The sequence below is a fragment of the Anas acuta genome, chromosome 17, assembly GCF_963932015.1.
Source record: "Anas acuta chromosome 17, bAnaAcu1.1, whole genome shotgun sequence".
Classification (NCBI taxonomy): domain Eukaryota; kingdom Metazoa; phylum Chordata; class Aves; order Anseriformes; family Anatidae; genus Anas; species Anas acuta.
In genome coordinates this window covers 927,367-934,742 of record NC_088995.1, presented here as the reverse complement: position 1 = coordinate 934,742, position 7,376 = coordinate 927,367, and the positions used below count along the sequence as shown (strand labels likewise).

General features: G+C 66.9%; 1 long non-coding RNA gene across 1 annotated transcript; it reads left to right on the top strand.

Moving 5' to 3' along the window:
- Positions 1 to 241: 241 nt before the first annotated feature.
- Positions 242 to 5,910, top strand: LOC137841462 (uncharacterized). The gene is made up of 4 exons (XR_011088623.1): positions 242 to 392; positions 784 to 1,540; positions 1,838 to 5,333; positions 5,382 to 5,910. It is a non-coding gene; the product is annotated as an uncharacterized lncRNA (long non-coding RNA).
- Positions 5,911 to 7,376: the final 1,466 nt, after the last annotated feature.

The following is a 7,376-nucleotide window of genomic DNA, read 5'->3' as shown; positions in this document are numbered from 1 at the left end:
AACCTGCCCGTGCTCCAGACCCGCGGTGCAAAGGGCAGGGCTCTGGGGGTGCCTCTCCAGCAGCCCCCTCCTGCCAGGCACAATCTGGGGGGCTCCACGGCCCCCCCACTCTGCAGGGCCACCTTGTCCCACACCCAAATCACCGCTGGCCACGGTGCGGGTGAAGGTGACTCGGCCGCGTTTCCAGCATGAAAATTGGGTGGGAGCTGCAGCATCCTCCTGCGCCGTAGGTAGGGCCGAGGCGGCGGTGGGGGCTGCGGGGGGAGGAGTTATCCCCGCGATGTCTCGCTCGGGGATCCTCTCTGGAAGGCTCCAGCACAAAGGAGCCGTGCGGCAGCCACGAGCGAGCGGAGCCTGCCCGTCCCCGAGCCCGGCCACCGCCTGGAAATCAGGTAAAGCCACCCTGGTGTTTGTGCGCTCTGCTGGATGGAAACCCGGCCGCTCGCTGGGTGCTGCCGTGGGAGCCCCCCCTGGGGTGCGATGCCCCCGTGCACCCACAGCCGGGCAGCTGCTGCGGCACCGCTCCCGAGGAGCAATGCTGCAAGTCCCACAGCAATCCAGAAATCCTCCCCCAGAAATCCTCCCCCCCCCGGCTGTGAATCGTCCCCACGCGCAGCCAGGCCCTGCGGCAGCCGCCAAGTTCTCAGCAGCGCTGCGGGGCCGGGGGTGCTGCCCCCCCCCCTTTGCCATGGCGGCAGCAGCCCCCTCCCCAGCACCCCCGGTACCACCCCTGCTAACTGCAGCACCGCCTGTTTGTATTTTGTTTTTTTTTTTTTTTTTCAGAAACCTCATCAAGAATAGGGCTCGAGCCAGGTAAATGGATTCTTGCCTAATTTTCCGTGCTCCCGGAAGGAAGTTAGCCAAAATGATGCTTTACTTCTTTGTCTAGGACCCACCATTTTCTCCCCAACCCGGTGATTTTAGGTAGGGGCTCTAGAGGAGGGGCTGGGGCCGGCAGCCCTCCCCCTGCAGCGTTAGCCCTTGGTGCTGCCTGCTTTTGGGGAGCCATTTTCTCCCGCTATTGTTTCGCCGCCCTTTGTGTGCGGCACACCTCGCCCTGGGGGCAGGGGGGAGCCCCCAAACCAAACCCTGTGGCAGCCCCAACCCGCAGGACCCCCCCCCCTTGCACCCCTATGGTGGGCACAGTAGACGGGGGGGGCATTGGGGCCGGGGTGGGGGCTGCAGGGAACAGGGTTCGGGGGTCCTGTTGCGGGCAGGGGGATGCAGGCGGCAGCAGTGTGCCCACCATGCTCAGCGCCCGCTGCCTCCCCGCTCCTGCCGTGCTGCAGCTTGTGGCCCCCAGCCCCCCCCTGCCACCAGGGGGGCTTCGTGCCCGTGGACCCGGGTGCTGTGCCTGGACACCCAGGTGCCCCCGCGGGTGCTGCGCCTTGCTGTCTCGCTGCGTTGGTTGCTTTCTTTTGCAGCTGCTATTGACTGACTGAGGTCTGTTCACACACAGTCCCCTGCGCAGCCCCCGCGGCGGAGCAGCCAGGCAGGACAAGGGGACATTGCACGGCGCTCGTGTAGCCGCTGACGACAGGTAGGACCCCCGGGGGGGGGGACACACATGGATGTTCCTCGGTCCTGCCCGGCCGTGGCAGCCCCGTGCTCGCCCACACCCCGAGATTTGGGACGGGTCAGTGCAGCCACAGTGCTCCTGCACTCCCAGCACACCCCAAGCAAAACCCGCACAGTTCCCCCAGGCTTGGTCCATGGGCTCACCCTGTCCTGGGGCTGCCTCCATGGGGGGGGGGCTGCATCTCCGAGGGGTGCCCGATGGTGGGGAGGGGGCGGCCGCCGTGCTGCCAGGGCTCTAACAGCATCTCTGCTCCCCCAGCACCGCCAGCCCCGGGGCGCTGCCCCAGCTCTTGCCCGGCTGGGCTGACCCTGCCCGAGGAGCCGGGGCACAGGGAGCTGCCAGCGCTGCCAGCACGGGGACCCCTCAGCTGCCCGGCCCCGGAGCTGTCCCACCCCGCACAGCCACCCCGTGACAGCCCGGCCACCGCGGGGACACAGCCGAGGAGACGGCGGTGGCGGTGGCTGAGGACGCGGGGCTGCCTCCTGCCAGGTGCTGGGGCCCCTTTCCTCCTGCGCTGCGGCTGGTGCAGGGCAACAGGGAGGGCATGGGCAGGATGAGAGCTGCCCCCCTCCCTGAGCATAACAGGGGAAGGGGAAGGGGATGGGTGAGGAGCTGGCTCAGCCCCCCAGGAGGACACGATGGCCAGAGCCAGAAGGGCCCCCCGCCAGCCCCAGCAGCCCTGCCCCATCCCTCTGCCTGTCAGCAAAGCCCTGCTGCTTTCGGCAAGTGCCCCGCACCACTGCTGCCTTGTCCTGGTGAGAGCCTGGCTCTGCACTGGGGGCATTTTGGGGAAACGCCAGGTTTCTGGACCAGCCCGGAGCCCCAAGGGGAACAGGGCTCAGTGCATCCCTCGTGGGGCCATGCAGGGATGGCAGCACCAGGCATGTCCTGTGTGTGGCTGCAATATTCATGCTGCTGAAGGGCCCGAGGGGGCACACGTCCCCTGTGGGATGAGGGCATCTGGAGGTGACAAGGGGCAGAGGGTGCCTGGGAGCCCCTGCCCAGCCTTGTCTCACTCCTCAGCATGGGCTCAGCACCCGCTCCTGCAGCCAGCCCCACGGAGAGGTGGCCTCTGACGGGGAGGGGACGTGGTGCCAGGGCACATTGCCCCCGGTCCAGTCGTGGTTTTCTCTGCCAGTCCTCCTCCCCCTCCCTTGTGGGCTGGTGGGCTCGCTGCAGACCCCAGCGGATGCCTCTGCAGAAGCCCTGCCCTTGAGCTGCCCCCGCCCGGGCAGCAGGCACCGGCAGCGCAGGTTGGGCACTTCGCCCATCCCCGTCCGCTGCCTCAGCGCCCTGCCCTCGGAGCCCCACGATGCTGAGGCACAGACCCAGCACTGCCGGGGCTGCCTCCTTCTCAGAGCCCGTCTCATCCTTGCTGGTGCCAGGGCTGGGCAGCACGGCTCGCAGGGCAGCGCTGCGCGGGGGGGTCGGGCGGTAGCGGCAGGTCCTGCAGAACGCTTCGTTCGGGAAGGTTCCATCACGCAGGCCAAAACACCACTGACACCCTCCCAAACCTCGATCCAGTGGCAAAGCCCAAAAACGCCTCCTGCTCTAGGGCGCTGTCACCCCGGAGGGCACTGCGTGGCCATGGGGGACTGACCGTGCCCGGCTGTGCATGCGTGCGCCCTGCTGCGTCGGTAACGCACTAACCAGGGCCCCCGGCCCCTCGCGGTGACTAACCCACTAACCAGCCCCGGCGCATGCCCTACTAACCGCTCCTGTCTCACCTCCCACTAACCACGGGCAGCCCGCGCTGTCCTTAAAGGGGAACGGAAAAGCTGGGTAAGTACGGGGTGCTGCGGGGTGCTGCAGGGTGCTGCGGCACGGCACGGCTGCGGGAACGCAGGGGCAGGGCTGGGCAGTGTGGCACCCCGGGGGGCAGCACAGGGCAGAGCAGGGCAGTGCAGGATAACCCAGGGCAGCGCAGGGTGGGCAGCACAGGGTGGGCAGCACAGGGCAGTGCAGGGTGGGCAGTGCAGGGTGCCCGCAGGCAGCCCCCCGCAGGGGCCGCTCGCTGCCGCAGGGGGGTGGCGATGCCCAGGGCCCCGTGGGGGTTCTGCTGCTGACTGGCAGCCCCAAAACGGTTTTATCAGCAGAAGCTTTTCAGTTCCTTTTTAAGCCAGTGGATCTCTGTTACTAACACATTCCTGAACTGGATTAAACAAACTAATCGTCGCTGCTTTTCTCTTCGTTTCTCTTCCAGTTTGTGTGCTCTCTAAGTAGGACCGGCGATGCCACGCTTCTCTTACTAACCGCCTGCACTAACCCTGCCGTTTTGTTCCCTCCTGCTACTAACAACTCCTCTTTGCACTCTAACTCTGGTGCTGTTCATCATGCCAAATGAACAGCGGCCTCCTGCCTGCCCAGGGGACTCGTGGCTGCCGGTGCCGCCGAGCAGCGCTGCTGCCCCAGTACCTCCTGGAGGACAGTGCTCGGGCTGTGGGGCTTCCCAAATTTCCCCATTGGCCTTCTGAGAAAACCACTTGGTTAAACGAAGAAAAGATGTCGAATGCAAATAGAAAAACGCCAAAGCTGTTAACAATTGGCAGTGGCCATAAAAGTGCAGCAAACCCAGTTTGCAGAGACCCCCCCCCAGCAGCACCATTGCCACGAGTCCCCCAGCACCGGTTCAGCTGTGACGGGAACGGCCCCGTGCTGCCGCCCTGCATCGCTGCAGCGGGTGCGGGTGCTCCCCAGCTCTCTTCACCCCCTTTGTCTCTCCACAGTTTACCTCCTGCCTTGCTGCATGCGGGAAGCTGTTGCCAGCAGCTGGTCCTAACTAACACGAGGCGCCGGGACTGGGGCTGGCCACGGGTTGGTGCTTGGAGCATCTTCCCAGCCACTGACATGGCCAGGGGACAGACAGGGACAGGGACAGGGACGGGGATGGGACAGGGATGGGGACAGGGACAGGGATGGGGATGGGGACAGGGATGGGACAGTGACAGGAACAGGGACAAGGACGAGCCAGCCAGAGGCACTCTGCTCTCCACCTGACAGGGTGAGGGTACTGCTAATGCTGGGGCTGGTCGGCAGCCCCCGCTTTGCTTCCATAGGTCCGAAATTAGGTAAAACTCCTGAGCGAGCTCAAGTCCTGCCGAGGTGGAGGCTTCAGGACCCCCCTGGGTGGGCATGCGGGGTAGCGCCGTGCAGCAGGACACGGCCAGCAGCAGCGGGGCAGGACACGGCCCTGCAGGACACCAGGGGCACGGCGCTGGGGGCGAGGGGATGCGCTCAGCAGGGGCCAGCACCCAGCTGCAGCTGCTCCCTTTTTCCGTCCTCACTGGTTTTTGCTTGTGCTCACTAACCCGGTGCTGGTGACCATCAGAGGTAGCCCCAGCCTCTCGGGTGTGCAATCTGTGGCCAAAGGCTGCCGGCCTCCCCATTAACCCACTAACCGTGTCCCTCCCATCCTCAGCGACACTGGGGCCAGGAGGAATTTTTGGGCTGATGCCAACATGTTGAGTTGAAGAGGGTGCCTCGGGGGTGGTGTTGAGGGGTTCAGGAGTTGGCTCCGCAGCTGGAGCAGAGGAGCGGGGATGGGGAAGGATGGGGGCAGAGGAGGGCAGGAGGAGGAGCGGGGTCCGGCACAGGGCAGGGGTTCCCAGCAGGTTCCCAGAGCCCTCCAGCCCAGCCCCTGCCCAGGGACCCTCTCAGGTGGGTGACCAAAGGCTGCGCCACCCGCACGGCCCCGAGGACACCCACAGGGGCAGCCAGTGCCCGCCGTGCCCACCCGGAGGGGACGGGGCTGCTGGTGCCCACTGGGGGGCTGCTCCCCTGCGTGGCCACCCCCTGAGCAGAGGAGGGCAGCGGGTGACAGAGGTGTCACAGAGCAGCCCGCGGCTCCTTCGCTCTGCCCTGTCCCCTCAGGAGTCCCTGTCCCAGCTGGGAGATGTCTGTCTGTCCGTCTGTCTGTCTGTCCCTGTTTGAGACCCTCCTGAAGAAGGGTGGTGACCAAGAGGGGGTCCCAGCAGGATGGGGGCAGGGTCCTGGGTACAGTGCCCGGCCCTGGGGTGCCCCAGCCTGCCCAGAGCGCACCGGCCGCGGGCTGCCCCTCGCCTCGGGGTGTGAGATCCTCACCCCCTGCATCACCTCCCTCCTGCCCGGGCTGTGGTGTGCCCGGTGCCTCGCAGGGCCCATGGGTGGGAGAGCACTGGGGCTGGGACACCGGGTGCTGGGGCAGGACACGTCCCTGAGACCCCCCACGGTCCTGCAGCGCCGCGGGTCTCGGTGCTGGCATGGGGCAAGGGCGCTCTGGGGTCAGGGCTGGGGGGCCGAGGATGTCCTTACTGCCTGTAATGTCTGCTGTGAACATGGCAAGTGTGCAAACACCTCGTGTGTGGTGTCTTTGTGGGGCGGGGGGGACTGGGGATGCCGGGGGGGGGATGTTCTGCCTCCCGCCCCTCCCCTGGGGGTCCTGGGCAGGGGGTGCAGGCACCAGCCCCCAGCTGCCGCAGCCACAGGCCAGCGGGGTGCTCAGCGGCTCCCTCACCCCATGGGGAGCAAAAGGGGTGCTGGGCTGATGGACATGCCTGGGGGGCACTGGGGGTGTCCCAGGACAGAGGCTTTGTCCCACAGTGAATGGGGCAGGGCATGAGAGGGCGTCACCTCCCCCAGCACCGACAGAGGATGGACCTGGAGCAAGGAGACACCCAGCACCCCCAGCACATCTCCTGCACTCCCAACACACCCCCAGCAAGCCCAACACAGCCCCAGCACACCCAGCACCCCCCCCAGCACCCCCCAGCACCCCCGGGCAGCCCCATGCCGGGTGCGCTGCAGGAGCTGGCAGCGGGCGCAGCCCCGAGCCCTGCTCCAGGTGCCCCCCCCGGGGCCCGGCTCACGGCTTTTGGAGCCGAGGGGGCCGCAGGAGGTGCGGGGGGAGCCGGGGTGCGGGGGGAGCCTGCCCAGGGACAGCCCACCCGGGGGGTGCGGGATGCGGGATGCGGGATGCGGGCGGCAGCAGGTGGAGCTCGCGCTCCAGCGAACCCAGCGCGGGGAGCGCGCACCCAGCACGCACCCAGCCCGCACCCAGCACGCACCCAGCCTCAGCCCCCCCGGGCCGTGCCGGGCAGCGGGGGGGGCACCCAGGGGCTGAGCGCGGCCGGGGTTTGGTGAGGTCCTGGGGGTGCGCCCAGCCCCGAGCCGGTGCAGGGCGCACAGTGTGGGACATCTGGTTTGGGGACACCTGGTATGGGGCACCTGGTGTGGGACAATTGGTGTGGGACAATTGGTGTGGGGCACCAGCTGTGGGGCAGCTGCGAGAAGCAGCACACACCGCACGGGGACATCCCCACACCCACGGGGGAGCCGCTTCGTGCAGTGCCCACGGGGCACAGCTCCCGCTCGGGCACGCCAGGCACAGCAAGCAGGACCAGGAGCTTTCCTGGCCTCTCCTGGCAGGGTGCTGCTGCCCCAGGGCTTGGGGCTGGGTGCTGTGGGTGCAGACCAGCCCCGTGCGTCCCTTCCCCTGCAGGCAGCGCGGGAGGGAAGCAGCCAAACCAAAGCGCCGTGTTTATTTTCCCCCCCGGTAAGCAGCATTTTGACATGTCACAGCAAGTCTCTCAAACACGTGTTGACAGAAAATGTGTACAAGCAGGAGAAATGTTGTTCATTTGCATCAAATTGCAAAGTGATTCCGTGAAATTGATATGTGGCGTTTCGCTCGCGTCTGCAGGTACCGCAGGTTCCTCCGGCACCGTGAGCCAGGAGCCGCCGAGGGCTCCCACGAGGGTGGGCTCAGCCCTTGGGGGTTGTGGGGACCCTGAGTGTCCCCCAGTGTCCCAAAGCACCCCGG